The following is a 12,326-nucleotide window of genomic DNA, read 5'->3' on the forward strand; positions in this document are numbered from 1 at the left end:
GGCATGGGTCCTGGGGGCCACAGTACATCTGCCATCTTCCAAGCCTGTACCATTGCAGCCTCTCTGGGGCATAAGATCCACTCTTCTTTCTTGGATCTTTTCATTGTATGTATTGGTGTCTGGCACCTTGCTGGCCAAAGTGAGGGCTGATCACCAAGCAGTGCTACCTCTCTGCTAGAAGTCTTCAAAGAGATTACTTTTACAATGATTTAAAGTAAGCTGGGACTTTTAAGAAACCTCTGCTGAAGGAACACCTGCAGGTAAAGCCCATACTCATACTACCCTCTGAAGTGCATACTATCACTGTTTGGTAGATAAGGTAACTGAAGTTATAAAAGTCTAAGTAACCTGTCCATGTTCACACAGCTGGCAAGCAGAGGAGCTAAATCCAAGTCTGAAGACGGCTCTGTTTCTCCACCTCCAGTCAGTAATGGGGAGCCTTGAGCCATTCATGACACACCAGTTGCCTGAAAAGAGGTGAGGGAATCCTCCTATGTCTAATGCCATATCAAATTGAAAAACTCCAGTTTCAACCCCACTTGCTTAAGTATTTACTTGAAGCGACCCTTCATTGTTCCGTGGAATATTGAAAAAGAAGGTGGGGGCCTTCCCTGGTGGCGCAGTGGTTGAGAGTCCGCCTGCTGATGCAGGGGACACGGGTTCGTGCCCCGGTCCAGAAGGATCCCACATACCGCGGAGCGGCTGGGCCCGTGAGCCATGGCCGCTGAGCTTGTGCGTCCGGAGCCTGTGCTCTGCAACGGGAGAGGCCACAACAGTGAGAGCCCCGCGTACTGCAAAAAAGGAAGAAAAAAGAAAAAGAAGGTGGGATCAAGAACACACCTTTTGCCAAGACAGCATGGATGGCCTCCCTCCTGTGGGAAGAATGCAATGATGAATTGTGATAAAGAGCTTGGACCAGATTCCAGGACTGTCTTGTCCTCACCACATCACAAACAACACAGAACTAATTGTCCAAATATCTGCCCACAAATCTTGTCACCGTGTATGCAGTTCATTAAGTGTGTCTTCTCAGGTAAGATCACAAGGAGGGCCTGCCTGGTAAACGAATCTCAGCTCCACTGAAAAGTAGATTAGAAAGAATGGTCCAAGTCAAATGGGAAAGGGGCTTGAAGTGCACACCGATCGGAAGAAAACCTATTCTAGCTCTGTGTTTATGCTGAGCTTAATTGGCTGCTGCCAATATATTTAAGTGCCAAAGGGTGTGCAAGTACCCAGACTCTTCTTACAACAAAAAGCTGCCTTGCATTTAGACAACCCTTCCTCATTTACAAAGTATGGTTGCATACCTGGTAGACTTAGAAATATAGTATAGCCTGGGCTGAAAGCTATGTTGTCACTGCACTTGAGTTTCTTCCTAATTAATCCATCCCTCTTACTCCACAGAATTTCAAATGTAGAATTATTCTCTTACTCTCATATTCCAAATAACTCCTGATAACTGTGAAAAGATAGGGCCCCTGGACTGAGGTAGAGGTAAACAAAGATATCTAACTCCCTGCATTAGAGACACATACAAAATATGTACCTTCCTCAGAAGGAAGGAACAAAGGAAAGCCATCTCACCACCATCCTAATGCAAAACCAGATATGACATGCAGCACACACCTTTTCTCTTTCACTTCCTGAAGTTAGTTCCCCATTGCCCCCTTTACTTCATCACTTTCTCACATACACGATAGGTTTTGTATTTCATTATCCAAAAGAAAGTCAAGATGCCACTCGGCACTTGATGTTAAGGCAATAAAGACTTAAAGCATGACGATATTAGATATAGAGGTGTTTGGTTTTGCTTTTGTTTGCAGGTTCAGGGCTATGTTGGGTAGTGAGATTTTCAGGGTGCTGAAAGAAGCATTTGTCTTCTTCGGCTTCGCCCCATCTGGGTGACTCAATGTGTCTGTTCATCACACAGCACAGTAGAGAGCATGTAAAGCAGAGTGGGTTAGATACACCAGTCTGGGTTTAGCAAATTGTGGCTACAGGCATCTTGAGGAGTCTATTGGAAAGTGTCAAAATACCTGTCAATTGATAACGAACACTTAGAGTGAACTTTATGCCAAAACATTTGCAGAGACTGAGAGTTATCTGCAAAAAGAAATGAAAATTAATATAAAGGTACTACCAACCTCAGCACGGATTGTGAGAAACATACACAGGAAACCAGGAGAGTCTGAATAAAGAAGACTTAATGGATGAAACTTTTCTTTTGACCTCATTGGTTAAGGGTTGTCATCAGTTTCTAAGTGAGGACAAATTGGTAATTTATCTCAGAATTTAATGGACATAGAATTTATCATTTGTTATGTATGTATCATGACGTCCTAGTCTTTTTATAGTGTGTATTCACATTATTCTGAACCGTTTCTTTTGTCTTCCTGAAGTCTAGAGTTAAAGCCCCTCCTGATGGTATTTTATATTGATTCCTCTAGAATAGACTCTCAAAGCCTATTTCAGTTAAACTTCTGGGACCCAGAGTGGGTGGGTATAAGCAGTTAAGCAGCCCTTCCTTCAAAATGTTGCCATAATGGGGCTTAATTTTGTGGGTGTGCTACCTGCACGTCAAGGCACTTAAACTTTTTATGGATCTGCTGTTGTTTAGTATAACAAAAACATGTAATCATAGAATTTTTCGTCCCGTTTTCTTCTGATACTTAAATAAGCTAGCATCTTTATCTGCTTCCAGAAGGCATAGGGATTATCTCACACATTTTAGAAAAGGGTAAACAGACAGATAGAAGTAAAATGACTTGCTTAGAGGCACAGTGGATTCTCTGAAAAATGAAAAACTGATATCAGAAGTCCTTCCCTTCAGGGCTAATTCTCGATTGCACTTTCTTCCTGAGCAAATATACCCGAATCAAATCATCGCTCATCCTTTCTTAACAACATCTACTTATGTAAGCTCTGTAAATTCAAAATCCCAACAAGAAAAAGGACAGAGCATTTTTAGTTGTGACCCACATGATTTAAAGTTAGCTGGAAGGCTGGCAAAACACAGTGTCATGCTGAAGTTATTTCCAGAACAGCAGGCATCTCTTCACGCACACCAGCTAAAAAGGTGTCAAACTTGCCAACCTATTTTCTCCAACACAGTTCTCTTAAGATTGAGTGAATAGTAGAAAAATTTTATCTTCCCATATATTCAATTTAATTAACTGAGAGTTATGAGTCAGACCATAAAACAGAGATCTCAGAAGCTGCATGGAGTCTGGATTTGGACTGTTTGGGCTAGAAACCTGGCTCTACCTCTTACCGCGCAGCCTTAGGCAAGTTATTTAACCTCTTTGTGCCTCGGTTTCTTCATAGGTGAAGTGTTGCTAATAATACGTAGTACCCGCCTCATAGCTGTAATGGAGATTCAAAGAGTTAATTCTACTTTAAGTGCTTAATGAAGTATGTGTCTGGTAGTAAGTGCCATAAATACTAGCTGTTACCGTATCCCCAGCACCTCGTCCAAAGACTGGCACGTTGCTGTCTTTTAATAATGTGAGCTTTACCATTGAACTCTCAAGAAGTTTTTATTCTACTTGGGAGACAATATATACATATAAGACTAGAGCAACCAAATAACGTGGGCAGTATACATACAAGGGTAAAATATTATATGATAGTAGATCAGATAAAGAAACTGTCGTTGGTGGCAAAGTACATATAGAAGTTTCCATGGGAGCAACAGGTGATCTTGCATTAACCAAGGCGTTTGTGTGGAAGATTATTTATTCAGCAGATGTTTGTGGGTCATGTACAGTGTTCTAGACACTGCATATGAGAGTTGACTCCCTTGACATCAAAATTATTTTAAAACTTTTGTTGAAGGAAATGAAGATGGAACAGCCATGAGATATCAATTGTAAATGGCAAGTTGGGTCCGGTTGGGTCTCTTGAACCTGTGTTTTTATATTGGGCTTGGAGAAAAATCTGTAAGAACCTCCCTGGGAGATTAGAATTTGGGAGAGGGGAGTGAGATGGTACGTGCTTGAGGGCATTCCATTTTTACCAATGAATTCTTTTATGTTTTAGAAAACAGTTAAAAAATAATTGAAAACAGGGCTTCCCTGGTGGCGCAGTGGTTGAGAGTCCGCCTGCCGATGCAGGGAACACGGGTTCGTGCCCCAGTCCGAGAAGATCCCACATGCCGTGGAGCGGCTGGGCCCGTGAGCCATGGCCGCTGAGCCTGCGCATCTGGAGCCTGTGCTCCACAACGGGAGAGGCCACAACAGTGAGAGGCCCGCGTACCGCAAAAAAAAAAAAAAAAAAAAAAAAATTGAAAACAAAACAAAAGACGTGACTATGAGTTTTAAGGATTCTTTACCTAGTACCTGGTCTAAAGATGAACAAGTGGTGGGCCCTCGATATATTTTTGTTGAATGAATGAATGAATCAAATAATCTTTAAGTGAATTAGAGAAATATCATTGCCAAATCTCTTTACCAGAAATACCAGAGAAGAAAAACATTGTCTCAAAGAAAACCAAAATTTACTTGAATGAGGAATAAACACAAAAAATTCAGTGATGTGAGGATCTCTATCTTATATTCTAGATGGTGCTACGGGAAGTGGCAGACATTTCTCCTTCTTCCCCAGAGAGACCAGGGAACGTAGCCTGGAGCGGGGGAAGAATAGCTAGTGAGTGGAAAAAGGGGTATAAAAGATAAATTATTCCAACACTTTTTTTTTTTTTTTGCGGTACACGGGCCTCTCACCGTTGTGGCCTCGTGCAGGCTCAGCGGCCATGGCTCACAGGCCCAGCCGCTCCGCAGCATGTGGGATCTTCCCGGACCAGGGCACGAACCTGTGTCCCCTGCATTGGCAGGTGGACTCTCAACCACTGCGCCACCAGGGACACCCCATTCCGACACTTTTTAAAAAATGACAAGGAAGGCTTTATTCAAAGCTATTGCAATAGGGGTCAAGACTATTGCAACAGGGGAGAAAGACTGAACTCAACTCCAAATACAGCAAGGACAGCCAGAGATTTATAGGAAAGTGAGAGGGTCAGTAGACAGAAAATTACCAAGAGGTAATACCAAGGGTGAGGGATTATTGCTAAACTGGCCTAACAGAATTCTTGCTAGAGGCAGGCCAGAGTTGAAGCTTAGTCAAAGAGGGCCTAGAGGATCCTGACTTAAATTTGGTCAAAGAAGGAGTCTTTATCAGGGGGCATCTCTATGGAGAGTTTTGGAGTCTAACTGTGCAAAATGTTTTCGACGCTCATAAAGCTTTACACCTTTATCTTTTGTGGTCCCTCTCCTGGAAATCTTCTTTTAAGACATGATTCTTCTGAGAAGGTTGAAACATGAAGCCAGTGTATTAGGCAGATTTGGGGATCTTGGCGTCCCATATTCCTCTCTCTGAGAAATAAGCCCATCCCTGATGTCCTTGGGCACATATAGCTATTTTTTTTCTGTTGTGCCTCCCTCCCTCCTCCTGTGACACCATCCAGAATATAAAGCAGACGTCCTTGTACAGTGAACATTTGTGTCTATTCCTCATTCAAGTCACTTTTTGTTTTCCATGAGATCGTTGCTTCCCTGATATTTTGGGTAAAGAGGTTTTGCAGTGATATTTCTCTAATTCATTTAAAGGTTGTTTGACTCATTCATTCATTAATTCGATAAACATATATTGATTGGGTGCTCACCATGTTTTCATTAGCATGCTAGGGATTAGGCATAGAAGAGTCCCTTCCTGGCCAGTCCTGTTTAGACCAGGGGAAGATGTTGGAAACACTCCCCAAATTGAACAGAGTGAATTGGATTATCTCTATGGGAATATGGGCAAACTAAGGTCGTATTGGGCCATGGGGAAGAAGAGAAAAAACAGTTGCAGAAAGTCCTTCAGTCTTGAGGCTCCATGTTTCCAGGGCCGGCCAGTATAAAACTTTGCTAAACCTCCTACAAATGGGTACCATGAGCTCCTTCTGTATTCTTAATTAATTTAGCAAAGTTTTTGTTCTTTGTGATGAAATTTGCCCCAATCAGTCCTTCCAGTGGCACCATAATGGAAAAAGTTACCTACATTCCCTTCCTGGTATGGGAGAGCCACAGTTCCTCAAAAACAAAAAACAAAACAAAGCAAAAAACCATAAATGGTGTCTTAAAGATAACTCACAAAGATAGAGTATAGATCACTGTATCTGTGCACCTCTGGCTCCATCTCCACTGCCACTTATGCCTTCAAATCCTAGAATTTGTCCGGGGAAAAAATTCTTGCTAAGAATGGCTCAGTAGCGCCCTCTTACATCACAATACCAGCAATCAAGGATCCTAGGGAAATGCTAGAGACTGTCTCATCCTCTCTACATCCAAGCCCCAAGGGGTACAAGAGTCCTGATTGTCCAGGAGAAATGAGTCCAAAATAATACTAACTCAGATTTCTGCCCCATAGTCAGCCATAGCATTTGACTTGCAAGTTTGCACTGAAGACACTGTACAGCAAGGCTTCCCTCACTTCTCTTTTTCTTGTGAGGTGTTACTCTTAAGGCCAAATTTAACATCTGCCATATGCCAGGATCCTATCCATGTATTCTATCTGTATGTGTAAAAACGTCTTTTGCTTTAGGAAAGAGGGGAAATTCTCTCCCTCCTACCAACTTTAAAGGTATGGTATACTCACAATAGCCCTGATTTTGAACTTTCACGGAGTGGGGAAAATAAGTTTAGTGTCTTAAAATGTGACTCCACAATGGCAGTTCAATGGAAAAATCATGTCTGATGATTATCAGCTGTGTGATTTCTCTGCACTTACAAGCCCTCTGAATTGGGTCCCTTTCTGAATAAAGACTGCACCTACTCTCCCAGACACCTCTGCTCTGCTGGAGATCCAGTCCTTAAGTACACTTTCTGGTCTTTTTAGATTCTTACTACACTTGCTCCTCAAATTCCTTTTCTTTCATGAAAGCCCAGGTGATAAAGGGTAGGTAGCAAATATAACCATGGGTTTCAGCCATGAAAATGCAAGCAGGGGAACAGGTTTCCACCAAGGACAGCTTCAGCAACTTTCTCTGTGAAGACTCTTTCCTGCTGGGATACTAATGAGAAGGTGGCACCCACAATGAAAGGGGAAAGATGGCAAAGAATAGGAGCAAATGGAAAACTGGAAAGACACTGGTGGCATTACAGGTTCTGAATAATAGGACATTTTCTGTTAACAGAGCTGTCCTATGTCAATCTGTTATTCAGTCAGGTTTCTTGTCTTTATTTGCATGTGGATAAGCAGAGTATAGTTGGCTGTCCTGGGGCTGGAAAGAGGAGGATTTAAAACAGGAAATCAGACATCTATAACAGAACGAGCTTGCTGATGGAGGGAAGCAGAAGGACCAGGATATCATGATGGTTAACTCATCAGTAAAGCAATTGTATTTATGAGTCCAATCTGGGATTGTCACAGTCCAGGCACATCTGGTATTGTGAAATCCAGGTCCCTGTGTAGACTCTGGAGGATGGGATTTGTTATTAACAAAAATAACTAAAGGAATTTGCACATTGATCAATTATTAATAAGGAACATTTTTATGTTAGTTGACTAAAGATAGTGTTGTACATTGTTAAAATTGTAATGCATACAGGTGAAGATGGAATCACATAGGATGTTAAAGCTGCGTTATCACTTCTGGTTGGACTAGGATCAAGAAATGAATTCAAGGAACAGCCAATGTCGTAAGTACAAAACCTTGGTCCCTGGAACCCTGTGGGTGGATGTCCCTGAGAGCACTCTTAAAGAGTTGTAGCCTCTTAATGAACCAGAACAAGGTCTAATATTGACTGATAAAGCTAGGCAAGTGGGTGGCATCAGGGAAAAATTTCAGGGAATATCACAGAGCCAGTCACTGAGCACCAGTTCAAAGACTAGGTGACCATTGCTCTCAGGTATTGAGGCTCTAGAGGAGATACAAAGATGAAGGCACAATAGTAGAAAATCAGTCATTGGAGTGGAGCTCAAAGGTCAAGCTAAAGGAGTATTGAGGAAAACACAATACAAGGCTCAGGGAAAGGTAAAAGATTTACTCAAATCCCCCCTGCCCTAGGTATGAACTGATCCCAATGGCAAGGATGTCTCCATTTGTGAGAATAGAGAGCAAAGGATAAGAAACCAAAAAGTGCTTGACATCCCGGGCAGTCCCCAAATGCTGCTTTGTCAAAGAGTAAGATGCCAAATATTTCAAGAAAATCTTTCTGGACTTGAAAAGGGAAAATTCAAGCCAGTCTTGTCATTTGACTTTTAAATGATCTCCTGGAGGAAGGTTATCTTGAAAATAGTCAGCATAAGGAAATCTTTTCAAGACCAAATTAAAGCAAGGATTTTCCCTTGACAATTACCTTTAGAAATACTACCTGAGCTAGAATATCTCAAATCCAAAAGGATTGTATGCCAAAAGATGCCAAAATCATCATGCAATACTACAAGTGATATGAGAAACCTGGCTCTCAAGTACTTTTTGGAAATGAGTGCAGATAAATGCAGAGTGTAATAAATAACTTCCTGCTGGGTGATTTATGTTAAAGGACATCTGCAAAGCAAAAATTGAAGACTCAGTTCTAAAGAACAACTGCCCAAAAGGCTAATAAATTCTTCTCCCTCATGGTCATGTGACAACAACTACAAAAAATCTCACTGCCACACTTCTTGATTTTTTTCACCCATGCAAAGGAATAGAAGAAGAGAGATTTTGAGCTGAATGGAAACTTTAAGCTGATCAAAGCGCTTCCATTTTAATTTTTTAAATTATTATTATCTTTTAAAATTGAAGTATAGTTGATTTACAGTGTTGTGTTAATTTCTGCTGTACAGCAATGTGATTCAGTTGTGTATATATATATATATATATATATACATTCTTTATGGTTTATCACAGGATACTGAATATAGTTCTCTGTGCTATGCAGTAGGACCTTGTGCTCTTCCATTTTTAGAGGAAGGAAATGAAGTGACTTGCATGAAGCTGAACAGTTAATCAGTGTCAATGCCACCACTAGATCCAGGATCTAGTTTCTAAAATTTCTATTATTTCAGTCTAGAGCCTTGAAGACTGAACCATATCCTGTCTCCTGTTTCTAAAAGAGTAGTCCATCTTTCTTACCTTAGAGTTAAACTCATTCAGAGTTGCTCAACAGATGGTTTTAGAAAATGTTAACTCATCCATTATACGTTGGGAAGGAGGTGGGCACCAACAGCTGGTCTCCTACCAACTTCTTGTGTGTAGCAGTTAGAGGCCCTGCCTTATACTCCCTCTGACGGGCATCCAAAGGTCCCCTGGGGTCCACAAGAGTTCAAGTTCTCAACTTGCTCCCAAGAAATTATTTAGCACTGGATTATTAGTTACCTATTGAATGAATGTAAATCCTGCTTTTAGAGGGTTACTTCCACGCTTTAAAGTAAAAAACAGCTCAGGAGGGAAGGAAGTACTATGTTGTTGGCCATAGCAATTAAACCTTCTCTAGCATTTGCTTCATGTTCAAACAACTCCAATCCTTTGGGGACTCTGATGACCCCCATTTTTGATTCAGCTTGGACTGTTCTAAGATTTAGCATAATTAAGGAGGAAAAGTAACCTAACTGTCTGAGATTACAACGTCAAGTCTGTGATATGTATTTCTCCATAAAGAAGGCAGTCTGGTTGTGATTGAAACACCTCCTTCTCAGTCTTACTCTTATCATGCGCTGCAGTCAGCGTCTTTGACCTATATTTGATTCCCTTTTGCAATATGCGCTTTTGATCACGAAACTGCTGGGAAAAGGTTCCTTCTAAACTACAAAACAAGGTAAGCTGTTTCTTATTTGTTTGAATATACAGGAAGCAGGTGACAACCAATTTTCTTCTTCTACATCTAAGAAATCGAAAGGTCAGGTGTTAGGAGAGATTATGGAGAGCTTATGAGGCAAACAGCCTGCCCCACTGCAAGCCTTATCAGGAACAAGCCCAGCTTTCTTTCATAAACCTCCGGTGGGCGTCTCGTGCTCAGAGCCACCACGGCTGGCAGTCTGAGGTGCGCACTGCACAGTTTATCATCAAGCAGCATCTTTGAAATGCCAAACTTTATTTATTGATCTTACAACTCTATGTTATCTCCAGCAAGCCACAGGAAAAGTAACATTTTATATGGATTAATCCTTGTAATTCTACACAACGTACACTCAGAGATAACTCAAGCTCGCTTTGTCTTCTCATTATCTAAACAGACATGTCTTTTTTTAAGTCATCAACAGAGGTCATCTCCCAAATGCCCTTGTGGAATATTCATTAATCAAATAACTAATTTGAAATGGACCTTCAAAGCATTATTCATTTCCCCATTATTCTCCCAACATCAGTTTAAATGTTTTGTGGGTATAATGATTAGGCTGATGTTTAATTAATTGTGAAATTGTGAATTAAGGCTAAGTTAAAAGATAAATCATTCTTCAGTGCATGAGAGAGAAAAGGAGAAAGCCAGGAAGGGCAAGTGAGTTTGACTGGTGGCTTTAGCTGGAAATTCTTAGCAAATATCCCTTTATTTGCAGCAACGGGACGTTAGATTTTAAGGTTAACATTTGTGAAGCAAAGCTTCTTTGTCCATTGTTTCTTGATGGATTTCAGATTTATCACCGTATCAATGAGAAGATGCTACAGGTCATCACACAAACATGCAGATCTAGGTATAACCCGCTACTCTTGGCAAGTTTTATTGTGGAAAAGGTAAAAGGAAACAATCACAACCATGATTTTGTTTACTGCATGTGATGATCAGACTGCTATATTTTTAACCCTAGGAAGTAAAGGTTTGATTCCAAACTGAGGTCGTCCCTGATCATCCCTGTCCTGTCTTCATCCCTCACAGTGCCCTAAGCCTCATTGTCAGGTGCATTGTGAGGTCAATCAATCTAATCGTTTACATTTTTAAACTTACCCATTTCCCCCTATTTGACTATTAACTCCTTGAGTTCAGGGTCCAAATCTGACTCGTCTTTTTATGCTCAACATGACATATAAAGCCTGTGTTCTCGAAGTGAACAGACACAGGTTTGTGTTTGCCCTTCCCCCTCCTGGATCACTCTTCCTCTACGTGTCCACGTGGTTCACACCTTTACTTCATTTAGCTGCTCAGATGTCACTTCCTTGGTGAGACCTTCCTTGATCACTGTCTTAGTCTGTTTAAGCTGCTATAACAAAGTACCATAGGTGGCTTATATATAACAAATTTGTTTCTCATAGTTTTGGAGGCTGAATTCCGAGGTCAGGGTGCCAGCACGGTCAGGTTCTGGTGAGGACCCTTTTCTGGGTTGCAGATTGCCCACTTTGTATTCAAAGCACTTAGAATAGTACCTGGCACACAGTACATATGCAATATATGTTGCTATTATTGTTTTCAATTACAGATAGAACCATCCCTCCAATGAGATGCCAGAAGGATGAAAAGATTTTATCTTCCCTCTTGTGTTTCGCAAAGCTCAATTGAAACCAAGACTGTCTCCTTTTTCTTCACCAATATGCATCCATGACTATATAAGACGCTCCTGTAGGGTAAGAACTATGTTTTGTCTGTCTGTGGCTCCAGCCCAGTGATGGTCATGAGTAGGCACTAAACCTGTGCTAGGATTGTTTATTAATATCCAATAATCAATAATGATTCTTAATATCAATAAGTACAAATTTTATTAATGGCAACTCAGGGTGGTTAGTGACTTGTCTCTTTTCCCTTCTTTCCCAGCAAGATTTCCCTTGGGTTTAAGTTCCAGGAGACACACATGCATTCTTCCTGGACAGGCTTATGCCTTGAGTCCTTGTCTGCTTTCCTTCCCTGGGAAGAACTCATCAATGATGTGTTTCTCTCCCTTAAAATATTAGACCTGGAGAAAGCCCTAATCAGTCAGTTGGACTGCTTCACTTCTTCTGAAATAGAAGCCTGAAACCTGGTCGGCACTTTTGAGGCCAACAGGATACCCAAGGACCCTCAGGACACCAACAATCTCCTCAACACTAGGCTAAAATGAGTTTACTAAAAGCTCCTTTACTTTAAGTCCATTCTAATTACCTCTCTATCCAATGTCCTAAGACAAGAATATCTTGCATGTAATAGTTACTAATAAAATTTTGATTTTTAATGGATTGATGAATGAATGTACCAACCAAACAATGAACACACCAGTGAGTGAATAAAAAGTGGGTAAGGAAATGTAGAATGGATGGATGGTGGGAAGCAGCTGCATAACACAGGGAGATCAGCTTGGTGCTTTGTGACCACCTAGAGGGGTGGGATAGGGAGGGTGGGAGGGAGACGCAAGAGGGTGGGGGTATGGGGGTATGTGTATATGCACGGCTGATTTACTTT

The 12,326-nt window shown here is 41.2% G+C and overlaps 1 long non-coding RNA gene across 1 annotated transcript in view; it reads left to right on the plus strand.

Moving 5' to 3' along the window:
* The first annotated feature begins 389 nt into the window (after positions 1 to 389).
* Positions 390 to 12,326, plus strand: part of LOC115852540 (uncharacterized) — a 32,182-nt gene continuing 20,245 nt past the window's right edge. The window contains exons 1-3 of the long non-coding RNA XR_009565474.1: positions 390 to 477; positions 7,586 to 7,676; positions 11,374 to 11,518. This is a non-coding gene — a long non-coding RNA (uncharacterized lncRNA). The remainder of the gene's footprint in view (positions 478 to 7,585; positions 7,677 to 11,373; positions 11,519 to 12,326) is intronic.

The sequence above is a fragment of the Globicephala melas genome, chromosome 10, assembly GCF_963455315.2.
Source record: "Globicephala melas chromosome 10, mGloMel1.2, whole genome shotgun sequence".
NCBI classification, from domain to species: Eukaryota; Metazoa; Chordata; class Mammalia; order Artiodactyla; family Delphinidae; genus Globicephala; species Globicephala melas.